Source organism: Rissa tridactyla, chromosome 1 (genome assembly GCF_028500815.1).
Source record: "Rissa tridactyla isolate bRisTri1 chromosome 1, bRisTri1.patW.cur.20221130, whole genome shotgun sequence".
In the NCBI taxonomy this organism is placed as follows: Eukaryota; Metazoa; Chordata; class Aves; order Charadriiformes; family Laridae; genus Rissa; species Rissa tridactyla.
The window spans coordinates 121,060,762-121,074,064 of NC_071466.1; the positions used below are offsets into that span (position 1 = coordinate 121,060,762).

Below are 13,303 nucleotides of genomic sequence, written 5' to 3' on the forward strand. Positions count from 1 at the left end.
ATTTGGGTCACTGCATCTAACTACCTAGGTGAGAGCTGAATATTTTAATCATTATTTGATTAAAGGTCTGTATTTGGCATATATAATTTTCTCAGAATACAGGAATAAATAATGAATGCTGATTAAAGTCTTTCCTGCAGTTCTTTCTTCCTTCTGATCTAATTTGTTCTCAAATTGTCTTGCAGTACTGAAGTGTTTTTCTAAATGTCATGTGTAACACATTAGACACAAAAGTAATTATTTACAATGTTACAAGTTCAGACAAACCTACTTTTAAAGAGGGCCATCAATTCATTGCTAATCTTGCTGTTATTTTTTTTTTGAGGCATGCAACATTTTTCAGAGTAAGAAAGATTTCATTTGTAAACAGTCTGATACAGACATTTTCCAGTCAATCAAATCAGTGTTTTTATACCCATTTTGAAACATGACATAATTAAAATAAGTAAATGCAAATTAAAGGATAGTCACCTTTGGTGTTTACTTGTTTGTTTTTTTTTTTACAAGCACAAAACTAAATTCTGTTCCTTATCCTGGCCTTATAGTCTCCAAGAGCTTAATCGCACAGCTCCCCAACTGACCATTTCTTTATTAACATGAAGCAGAATAGCCGAATTGATACGAAGTATCATACAAAAAAATAGCCTCTATATAAATACACACCAATGAACTATTACATACACAACATGACAATGCTGTTCGCAAGTGCACCAATCTGTGCAACTTCAATATTTATTACCTGCCATTTGGGCTTACTTCCATTGTCCATCACTGCCCCCCCCATTTTTTTTTTTTCCTTCAATATGGAAATTATTGACAATGAGAAAAGAAATAAATCATAACATATGCAAGGGAATTTTAACACCTGAAAATGATGGATCTATTAGAGGTGGCTACCATAGCACTCTGAGCAGCTTCAGCTTCTATTTGTAAGCCTGAAGGGTTGTCACTGCTCCCAGAACCAGATAGTCTGGGTATTAGTGCTCAGAGAAAATAAAAGAATAAAACTAGGAAGGGAAAGAATGAGGGAAATTATCTATGAATCTGCTAAATTAAGCTATTTGTATTATTTCATCATGCTCCTTTTAATTGCTGTTTAATTTCGGACATCACTTTGAAAAAGAGAGCAAGGAAGGCATTATTTTTCCTGGTTTTGGGATGTACAGGAAGAGACACAGTAGGGAAAACCAGGTGTACAGTATTAGAAATAAGACCATGTTATAAACAACCATAAATACACACATATACATAAATATGTTTATCGACATTTGTGCGCACACACATTTGTGTTGTGTATGTGTACATATGCAGTGATATATTACTGAGTGAGCTGCTCTGCCATGTATATGAATAAAAATGTTTCCCCCTGCAGTTATACACCCCTTTAAAAGAAAACAGTATTTTGAGATTTTACCTACATCAATAAACAAAAAATCTTTCCTAATCTCACAGACAGAACATAATCCAATATTATGTATTTCTTAGCTTTGAATTTATCAATAATTAAATTTTCCATCACCTACACAAAGAAAAACCAGTCAGTCCTTTATTGAGTGCATAGGGCACTAGGTAGACTATTCTGAAGCAAGGTTTGCATCTATAAAAAGGAAACACTAACAAAAATTCAAAAGGAAAAAGTGCACTTCTTGCTTTTGTGACTACAAATTCCCACAGATTATGGATCTCCTGGGATAAGACAGATATGTTTGTTGTGCGTCTGCAATACATAGTGGTGAAGGAAGTATGACTTCTGAGGTAAATTACTTGGCAAAAAGTTGCTAGGGCAAATCACTCAGGAGTAAACTTAAGTAATATATTTATTCTTTAAGAATGAGCTTCTTGAAAACATGATTGTAGCCACTCTGAAATTTATTAATTCAGTCCAAATTCATCAGCCTCATCTGGAAAAAATAAAGAGGCGACAGACTCACAACCTAGTGACAATTTCCCTCTCTGGACCTGCCAAGCAGCCTAGCAGCTAGAGCATGCCCTCGAGGTGCAGAAGATCAGAATTCGGCATCGCTGTCCATATCTCTCTATGCCACCTCCAGCAGGCAACTGCCCACTGCCTGCCTATCCCTAAGAGCAGGGTTACCAGGTTACCTGGGGCTCCTGCAGGAAGCACCCACAGACATTACGATAGGGCCACGGCAGGCAATTAAATCTTCAGTGCAAGACACGTGCCCCACAACAGATAGATGCCTCAGCCATGGGGCAACTTCTGTTGCAATACATCGGGATCAAATCTGCAAAATGACTATTTTTTCCAGCCTCTCTCCTACATTCCACCTTCCTTATCTTCCTCATCTCCTTCAAACTGGCACCACAAGGGACACTATTTTTCCATGCTCATATGTTTCACTACATTTCACAAATCCTTAGAACAGAGGTTTTCACACTGAGTACAGTAGGCTTCTAGTTCAGATGCAAGTCAGAGAATGCAAGTAGGTACCTAAAAAGAGTGGTATGAATGCTTCCATTACTGACAAAAAAAAAAAAAAAAAAAAAATCAAAGCAAAGCTACGTTCCAGGCCTGTGACTTTATTAATACGTAGTTTTGTGTAAACATATTTAGATGCTTTCATACTGCACAATCTTCCATTTCCTCCATTTCCCTTTGTGCAAGAAGGAACAAAGCTTGCCATGTCAAGTAACTATTTAATATCTAGCAGAATAAGATCAGAAAACGTTAAGTTCCTTCACCTATCTAGACACATGGTCTTCAGTGATTATAAAGACCACTTGTTCTTTTTTTTTTATTATTATTTTTTTGTGAAATGTCAAGAAATAAAAGACCAGGAGAGGCGAAAAGATACGACAAGAAAGAAAACATAATTATACTGACCCCGTAGATAACTGTCACTTTGGCCGGATGTCTTTATAATTTGCCTAGTAAAAATTATATTACAGGCAAGCAGAAACACAGAGACTGCCTGAGTGCTGAAATTGTTTAGAATCCAACTGATTTACATACAATGTTATTAAAAAATTTGGAAAAAAAATACTTTTCACCAAAAGTGTACTGTTCTTTAACAGTATCCAAAACTCAAAACATATTTCCTTTCAGGTAGTCACCTGAAAAAAACACCTCCGTCTCCCTGAAAAAAGCTTCTCTGACACTCACTTTTCCTGTGACTTCAATAGAGAGTTGTACACCTTGATAGAGAGCAGACAATTAATACAAAACTTACGTAGTCCCTAGACAAAAATGATAGGGAAGGGCAGTGTTAAATTTGTCATCATATGTCCTACCATTACATATTAATCTGGAAATTGAAGGAGAAAAATAGCATTTCCCTACACTAAGACTGAAGAAATAGATAAAGAGTGGATTAGATGTTCATTGTCTGGGTTTTTTTTTTTTTTTTTTTTTTTTTTTTGCATAGATTTGTAGGGTTAGGTAAAGAGTGAAAAAGTAAAACTTTACACAAGCACTTGATTGGTACAATGACTCATTTCAATTTCTTTCAACCCTGATATATCCTCTAGCGTAAGAAAATTGTGCAACACAGTTCACAAAACTGACCTGACCAATTCATGAAGTGTATCATGAAGATACATTCAGTCAGATCATCATCATCAGGAATCTATCAGTGTGACTCACATTTTTCCATATACAATTAAAGTTAAATGAAAGCCGATGTTTCGGATGGATTTACCAGATGAAAGAGGGAACTGGAGAGAAGTGTTCAAACCTCTCTTGTGTCACTGTCCTGTGCAAGCTCCAGAAACACCAGCACGAAGGGAATTATACAACTTAAGAAAGGACAAAAACAAAATAAGAGGTCAAGCTACTTTGTGGAGCAATACATTTTCATTGTTGCAAGTGTAACAACCAGGTATCCCAGAGCAACTGGCCCAGTGTAGAGCACAGCCATGCAAGCAACCGTAACTGCAGGTCAGGTATGGTCCTAACTCCGGAGACTGACTACCCACAACTCTCATGTTCTTAAATGGGGTATTCGGGGATAGAAGAGGACGGATTGGCGTATTATGTCCCAAAAATAAAGCTAATGACTCTTCCTCCTTCCCATTACTGCTTTCCAGAAGACAGTGAAGAGGTAGTTTTACAACTCAAGCCACATGAGAGAGAATCAGGATTTCCAGGGTCTTTCTGAAGCTTAAGCATTTCTCACACAACTCGTTTACTCTCCTTTTATTTCCTCCTCCTGCAAAACTGTGTGAGTATCATTCTGCTAGCTCTTACAGAAAGCGCAGAGGTTGACCAGCCAGTTACTAAGAGTAACAAACTAGCTGAACAGTTTTGTTGCTATTGACAAATCTTTCCTACAGAATGCCTTGAAAAGGATCACTGGTTAGGCTAAGGAGACAGAGAGGAGTTCTCATAAAACAAGTTTAAATAAATAAAATGCTGTCTAATAATTTTGGTGTCCTGCATTAGTTCTCATCGTGTAATTAACTCTCTTTAAAACTAGTGGAGAATTTACTGGTATTAAAATACCACACAAATTGAGAAACCACCACTTCTGGCCCTGAAAATCAGTGACTTGGTCTTTCCATACCACAGCCTTGCCCGCCGTACCGTACACTGCAGCTATTTCTGCCAAGTGTCAGCATACCAGCAAAACGCCGATTAAAAACATGTTCTCTTTTTAGAAGCAGTCTCCTGCCCAACTCTTCTGGCCTTCCCCATTCACAGCTGCAAGAGAAAGCATTATTAGTTCCCTCACTACGCATTTCTGCCCCGGGGGTAAAGATGAATCTCTTTCCAGCAACTGGAGCGGGGAGGTGGATGTGAAATGCAAAGCTCGCTCGCTCTCCTGTTTGTGGCATCAGGCAGAAGACCAATGAAGGCTCGGGTTGAATTTGACACACGGGCCTGCTCATGCTACCAAAGACTGCTTCCAGTTTGGGCGCCATGGCAGAGGGCCTGCTGCAAGGCTCGCTAACAGCAGGTTTCATCAGGAGTAATGTCAGTGAAAGAGAGAGAACTGTAAGACTAACAAGATACCTGAATACAGACTGAAAGCAGCAGCATTTCCAGAAACACGTGGAGCAGCGACTGCTACAATGAACTGAACACAGTATAAATACCTCCCCCAGTAAAAAGTAAACAAACAGATGTTGTACCAGGTAGAACCACCCCAAGATCCTCTCACTGCCTAAGAAACAGAGAGGAAAGCCTGCTAGGAGGCAACGTGCAGTATCTAAATAAGAACCTACAAACAACTTCACCACCAGGAAGCACTTCCAAATCATATTCTTTACAAAGCAAATAAAAAGCAATAGCCAATGAAGTAACATATATAAAATATTTTTTTCCTTCAACTAATTAACATTTCCAATTAAAAGTTAAAAAAAAACCCAAAGAACAGGAAACCACCACGTTTTTGTCTTTTCCTGTTTGGCATCAAACCGCCAGTTTAGAAATACGCTAGTTACTTATTAAAAAAATGCCAACAAATGGGGAAAATTAAATTTGCTATGCAACCAAAAAAAAAAAAAATGGTGAATGCCCATAATTGAAACGTGTCATATAATCCTGAGCAGCAAAGAAAATACTTTGTGGCAGGAAGTCAGCCAAAACTTGGTTTTGGGGTGGGACAGAACGGAGTCAGCACAAACCCTGATGTACATTTTTAGAATGGTAGCCTCGTCCCGGTAAAGGGGACTCGCACCTGGATTTTCATCCTCCTGGGACTACAGATCTGAGTCTTTTCAACTCTCTGTTCCCCCAGCAGTGGTGAAAGTGAAATAAGAGTGGCAGCAGATCAGCTTTCTGTCTTTGGTTTATTCTGAGGCCAGAAACAACATCTCCAAACGGACAGACTGGGCCCAGGCAAGGCCAAAGCTGCACCTCGGTGCATTCACCATAATTGCCAACTAGGGTCAGCTATCATGCTGATGTTGCTGAAATCATGCTGAAGTTTGCTAAGGTAGATGACGAAATCTTTGGGAAGGGACAACAAATAAATAAGTAAAATCAGTAGATAAGAAACGACTCCATGAAGCATGCTAAGCAACAGAATACACTCTTCATGGAAGGGTGTCCAACAGTGAAGCCTGGTTTGGGGGCCTGATTTGCAGCTTGTCCATCAATAAAAGTCAAGTCTGCTGTAATTTTATGGTCCTGCATTTCTCCTCAAATGTTGTAGTGAAGATGTTGTTATTGCTTGGAAGAAAAAGATCTTAGCATAGGAGAGATGTTCTAGGCCTCCATCTACTAGCTCTGCTTTTAAAGCTTTGTCTCCTTCCAGCCTGGGACACTCTAGGAAGCGAAGTGACACAAAGCAACATAAAGTAAAGTCTCCTAAAACCAGCCAATAGAACGTACTTTGTAACACACACCCAACCCAAGTGCCAACAAAATTTGGCCCGTTTACTACACAACTCTTTTCCAAATGCAAGATTTCTCAGTGAGATTTCTGCTACAGCTCAAAACTAGACTACAGTCCTTTGAGAGGCACAATGCTGTGAGGTCTGCACTTTCAACCCTTCTTGCCTGTACCATTATACTGTACAATTTAAATATGATTTTGTGCAGAACATTCCAAATTTGGCAACTGTCATGCTCAATCTGTGGTTAAATTGCTGACTGAAGAACCTCACTAGGGTAGAGGCAAGAGACGAACAAACAAGGGAAAACCAAAATGAATTAAAAAACCAGTTGTTCCGATACCGAACAGAGGAATCTTCACAAAAGAAGACTGGATAGCCCAAGCCTCCATTATTTTCATTTGAATGTTCATTGAATAACTGTTTCCAAAATTAAGAGACTGGGTTACAAATCTGAGATGAAAAGACAAAAGGCTAGCAATAAGTATCAAGTTACCCTGTAGATTATTGCTTCTATAGAACATATAAGGTTCCTGTATCAGTTTGGATTATTTGGCAAATTCTATTTTTATGGCAGTTACCCTCAGCTTTTGAAGAGGAAGAGTTTCATTTTCCTCCCAGATTCACTCTTTTCATCAAACACACTCCCCAAGAGCATCTGAGGCCAGATTTAGATACCTCGTTTTTTCCTCCAGCTGAATACTAAAGCAGCCAAAGCAGGAGCCTCACTGCAAGCTTCTCTCAAAAGGCTGCCACGAAGGAGGGAACGCAGGACAGCGATAAGCAATGCAGGAATGCCTATAAATAAAGAGCATGGATTGTAAACTGCAAAACCAGAGCTGATCAGGGAGGCTCTATCACTGCATAGCAGCCCTCTCCCAGCATGAATGTCAATACTGCTAGGGACCAGCGGCACTCCTGTGCCCCCTTCACGGGGCCTCAGATGGTGCTAGCTGGTAGCCACAGCTCTACGTGCGCCTCAGCCCAGCCAGGCTGTCTCTTATCACCTGCATGCGACGCCGAGCAGAAGCTCTCCAACAGTCTTCCTCCTTTCGCGAAATATGGAGCCTGGGCAAGGAAAAGCAACAACGCTATCCTGGGTCTCCCAAACAGACAGGACAATGACAGTCAGGTCCAAAAATGAAAGCTTCACATGAGAGGTTTCAGAGAGCAAAACCGCAGAACTATACTGTTCCTTAGCAGACAAAACTGGAACTGATTTCAAAGCGGAAACCGAGTAAACATTTTGCTGCTACAAATCTTAGGAGTGTTCACGTAACACCAAAAGCTGTTCTCCCCCATCCTACTGTGGAGGGACTCCAAGCAATAGCTAAGGCAATGCAACATACGTAAAGCGTTCATCTTATGCTCTCATCAATCTGTACCGAGTCTATATATATATGCAGACACATGCAAACCTCCTACCTTAGCACCTTCCAGAAGTTATTCTGGCTACTGTAAAGAGAAAACAAAGACAAGCCATTTCTGCACCCATGATGACATATGAACTAACAGCTCTTTTTGTAGGAGTAAGGTGACAAATCTGTATGCTGCTTTTTCTCAGAGTACCTGTCTGCGTTATGTTGACAACCGCCCATCCATTCTCATGGATGAACACAGACAAAACAGATTTTATTTCTTTTTTAGTAGTTTGAAACATGAGAGTTCTCTTGGTATTGTTAAAGTGGCGTAAAGCTCAATTTCCAAGTATGCAAAAACATATGACTGGTGGGCTGGAATGCAATGTTTATCAAAGGGGCCTAATAAGGTTTTGGTTTTATTAGGCTATTTCCTGTAAATTGATATGTGCCAGTTCTTTTCATTAAGACAAGGATATAAAAATTAAAATGGATTAACCTAATGGGTTCCAAATTACTGTGTCGCTTTCACTTCTTTGCACTAATTTTTTTTTTAAAAGAGTTCCAATTGGTCCTTTTCCAGTACCTCCTACAAGAGGCATAAACCCTTAGATACCTGAATTGCTGTTCAGCTGAACTCACATTCAAATCCAAATTCTCCAAATTTCATTCTACGTTAATACTATAGAGTTAAATCTGACATCAGCGAAGCACAGTGTTACACATGCAAATGCAAAATGGGGGCCACTGTGTTAAAAGGGAGTTTAACTTGCAAAACCCACGGCGGGGGAAGAAGAAAAAAAAAAATTATACCAGAAATTAAGGATGAGATTCAGTTACCTAAACCCATCCACTTCAGTATATAAGCGTCCCAGGGCAGATGGGGCAGCAATAGAAGTGGGTCTCTTGCAGGATGTGGTCACGTTTGCCAGTCCTGTTGGCTGCCCAACTCCTGAGGCACATAAAATGGCACCATATGCCTATGTCTAGACAAAACTCAACTGCAAACATTACTCAAATAATTTTAATAAGCTCTAAAGCACTTCTCAAAAGGGCTTACACACAACTAAGTCTTTTTACTTCTGCGTTCCTCCTCCCTTGGGAAAAAAATAACATTCAGCATTCACTAGTTCTGCAGAATTGAGCGCTCTGGAGACCTGATAGAGTTGGGGTCTACCACAGTGTCACAAAGATCCCCCTTAGGATGGCTTCTAGCAATTTAAAGGGGAAAAAAGATGTTGCAACATAGTGTCCATGTTCACTTAAGATAAACTGAGAATTCAAAACCTAGTATGACATGCTCCGTTTCTAGAATTCTAGACACCAAAAAGTGACATGGTAAACACACCTGGGCCCACGCAGCACCCATGACTAAAAGTTCCTAAGTTGCCACAAATTTTACTGCAGTTCAAAGGTATTCAACGCCCTGAAATCACCAAAAATCACAGCAAATAATTAATACCTCTTTGAGGACAGAAATTTTTGAGACAGGGACCAGAGCATAAGTCCAGCAAACAATCATTCGTTTGTCAAAAGGGCTGTGATACCCCCAAAGTGAATGAGCCGGCAGCATGCCACAACTCAGAAAAAAATCCCTACTTTTACGAAATTCCTTGCATGAGACACAGAAAAATAAAACCCTTGCAATATAGCTGTGTTGTGTTTGGTTGTGGGCTGTTTCATTTGTTTGTTTGTTTTAAGTTTGAAACACAGAAGTTAAGACTTGTAAAAAAAATTCTGAGAATCCTAAGTGCTGTATTTGGAAAGCCACCTACTCAGGTGTGCCCTGACAGTTTTGTCAAGCTTTTCATCTCTGCTTCCACGAATCAAGGGCTCCAGCTTGCATGGGCTATGAAATGCTTAGGTCCTTACACAGCTACTCCACAGATAAAATAAACCCACAGAGCAAATGACTAAACATCTCCGTGCAAATTGGGGGAGTAAAATGCCAATAGCATAAGAAATCTCCTCAAATGTCATGTTGAGAAAATCAAGATGCTAAAACCAGTTTTATTTTCCAATACAGTGATGTCACCAACATGATATTTTCATTGTTTGCCAGGTTAACAGAATTTATGGAGGTAATTAATGCAGAACATGTGTGCTGAGCTATCCATATGAAAAATGGAATTGCCCCTGACTTCATTTGCTGCCTTTGCAACCAAAACCCCACTAACATCTTTTTTCACTATTTCCATATGTGAGAAATACAAATATTTATAACAAAGGTAAATGCCTAAATGACTCTTCTATTTCCATCTACCCATGAGGCAGTTTTTCAGACCCCTGTCTTCTACTTATTTCTCTACTTCCATTCCCTCCTCACAAACAGCTCTAGTTTCCGTTATGTTCCACAAACTAAGCATGTTCCTCACACCTCTTCTCCCGAATTACTCTCCTTGGTTAGCATGGACCACTTCTGCTTTGATGTCTCAGATGCCCTCTGTCCAGCTTTAACCCAGCTTTCGGGATCAACACAACCAACTAACTATGGAAAAACCAATGCCATTAAACATGTAATTCTTTTCCTGTGTCTTTTTTTTTTTCTGGGCACATACAGGATCAAAGCAACTCCCTTCTGGGAAACAGCGTTTACTAAGAAGGAATGGACACGCGGTTCCCCCCAGTCACTGAGTAGGGAAAAGAAAAGATGATCTTTGCCTTCTACTCTTCATAGCTGAATGTTGATTTATGGGAAGGAAGAGAGAGAAGAAAAAGCACAGGCATGAGAGAAAAGACTGCAGGGCAGTGTGGGTGGGCACACTGGGAACAAAATAGACTGATGAGGTTTCCCTAGAGTTGGGTTATCTCTAAATGGTTTGGGTGAGCACTGTACAGTCTCCATAGCTGTAACCACATTCTCCAGGAAAACTGAACTCTCGACCACTGCTAGGACATTTGGTCTCCAAATTAAATCTTATGTGGGAGAAAAGTTTTTGCTAGATAAGGCCTTCACCATCTCAGAACCTATTTTGACATAAATGCCTTAAGTGGGTGTTCTCCACAGCTGGACATGAACATTAAGGCTGGACAGACATAATTTTGTTTTCTTTATTTTATTATTTTTATAGAAAGCACTGTTACAGAAAGATTAAATAGAATAGTAAAAATGCCTCTACCCTGTCTTAACTGCAGGCTCTGTTGAAATTCACCACTGGTAAATCATAGTCATAAGCTTACTAATATAAACAAAGCTTACACTTTCAGGGAGGCAAGGAATTTCTTAATTTGTGCTTTGCGCAGTGTTCAGACCATTGTCAGCACTGAATTCTGGGTTCCTAATACTGACATTAATTGGAGGAAGCATGGAATTCCGTCTGATTTTTCTAAGATTCGAGTCCAACTTTCAGTTCATCTCTGCCTACCTATCCTCTTCCTTTAATCCTTCTCTCCCCCTCCAAAAGAGATCCCTCAGAAAGCCTTGCCTCTCCACAAATCAACCAGAGCAAAAACCCTCTAGCTGCCTTCCAGCTTCTCAAGAGCTAAATCAAGAAACCCAGTGTCACTCGTTGCTATTTGTTACTGCCTAAAATTTGAGGGAAGCCTACTGTAGACCAAAATATATTTTTGTGCTTTAATTATTATTTATTTAAATGGTAACTCGTCACTCTAGGGTGGTTTTTTTTTTTTTTTTTTTTTTTTTTTTTTTTTTTTTTACAAACCCCTCCTTTCTTAGGCACTGACTTAAAAGTTTTAGTTTTTAATTATTGTCGTTTTATGTGAGGCAGCTATGGTTTAGCAGGTTTTTTTAATTACTATTTTAAAAAATAAAAGAAATCAATGCAATGCAAACCTTTCCATCCAAAAATAGATATAAAAATGGTATGAGAAACCAGCTGGAAACAAACAAAAAAACCGACACCATTCCCACACCTTATTACACTAAACTGCCCTGACTGAACCTTAACATTCATCCTATTGTTCACTTAATTGCTAGCAAGTTTCAACCACTGTTCGTTTGGTCTGCTATTCTTCTTTCATCAATATTTTTCCAGCAGATTAATGGGATTTTCCTCCATATTTTGCCTGAAACAGCAGGACACAGTAGTTTAATGAAAAATAAAAAAAAAAAAAAAAAAAAAAAGGAGTGTGGCACTAACGTTTCTGCTTACAGTGTGTCTGGTTTAATAACATCTCTGCAAATTTAAGGCTGTACATGCTGGTGTTTCATTCAGGCTACCCGTCACTCTCAGACTGGAACTTTTTTGTCACCGTCCCAAGATTTCTTTCAGGCAGGATTATCTTTATTTCTACATCTTTATTTCTTTCACTCATTCACTGCAGAAATTTAAAAGGAATCTTCAGTTCAAAGGACCAAATTTTAATCTTAGATCAGTTTCACACTGCAAAATGAGTACTGACGCTGCAAAACCAGTACTCGTGCGAGGATTTATCAAGCAACTAAGAAACTAAGAAGCACAAGACTACCAGTGGGGAATACAATCCTAACTCAGCAAATTACTACCACGTTCTGCTTCCAAAATTACACCACTGGGAGTTCATATCTAATCTTCTGAATTAAACTATTTTCTTTTAAGTTTTGGTTCTTGTTTAGATCAACTTAAAAATAAAAAAAATAAAAAAAAATAAAAGCTACTGCTCTAAAGTGTTTATGGAAATAAGGGCTACACCACTGCAGTGAATTTTTAGCAAAATGTATCACTTAACAAATCACATGGATTTGTAAACAAAACTTCTTCTGTTTCACTGTATCATTTCTTATTGCAAGGCTCTTCTTCCTCACACACATATTTTCAACAATGCTTCAGCAAATCAAACAATATTTTTTTCATGGGAAAGGAAATGTTAAAAAAAAAAAAATATTAAAAATCCCTACATCTCACTCCAGAAAAACAATTCTTTGGATGCTGCAATTATCTTTTAGAAAGGCGATGGGTTAGTGGGATCCCTCTGCCCCACCTCTGAAGTTTTATCTAACATCTCTGGACAAGTCCAGTCAATTTTGCACTTTAGGGTATCAAAATGACCTTTCTGTGTTTCAATACCAGCTCCGCTGAGTAGAGCTTTGAACTTTAACAGGAGTAAGGACATGATTATATCTCCACTTATTTCAATTTTTTTTTTTAAGAGAAATCAAACATCAGCTACAAAGCGGTGGTACCTACGTGAATTGTAGGTACCCTATGGAACTAACTCAGGCTCGGTACAAAAATCTACAAATGGTACAGTTGTATTCGGTAACAGCTCTGTAGTGACCCTCACTGGTGATAAAATCCAGAGCTCTGAAAACAAGAAAATGAACACCTGCATCCGTATTTCTAAACTTTCATCAAGTGGGGATTACAGGAACAAGAGCCATTACATACGCTCCTAGAGGAAAACTTACAAGTTCCCCAACAGAATCAAAAGTAAGTATACTAATAGCAATTTACTTAACTCCGGCGGATAATTAAAAAAAAAATAAAACTAATTTGTACATCTTCCCTGATGGGAATGAAAAATTTCAGTTCAATCAGCAAGCACTCCTGATTTGCAAAGATTTCATGTAAACAACTGTTAAACTTAGGGAGCCTATTATCTGTTTAATGCTTTCCCTCCTGGTAGTGCCTCTGAAGCCTGATTTCCCGAGGCTGAGAGTACAGAAGAGTTCTAAGCCGTTTCTATGCCCTGACTGCTTCGCTGGGTAA

At 39.0% G+C, this 13,303-nt stretch overlaps 1 protein-coding gene across 2 annotated transcripts in view; it reads right to left on the minus strand.

The window, feature by feature from the left end:
* Window positions 1-13,303, minus strand: part of EPHA3 (EPH receptor A3) — a 231,365-nt gene that overhangs the window by 213,215 nt on the left and 4,847 nt on the right. The window lies entirely within an intron of this gene.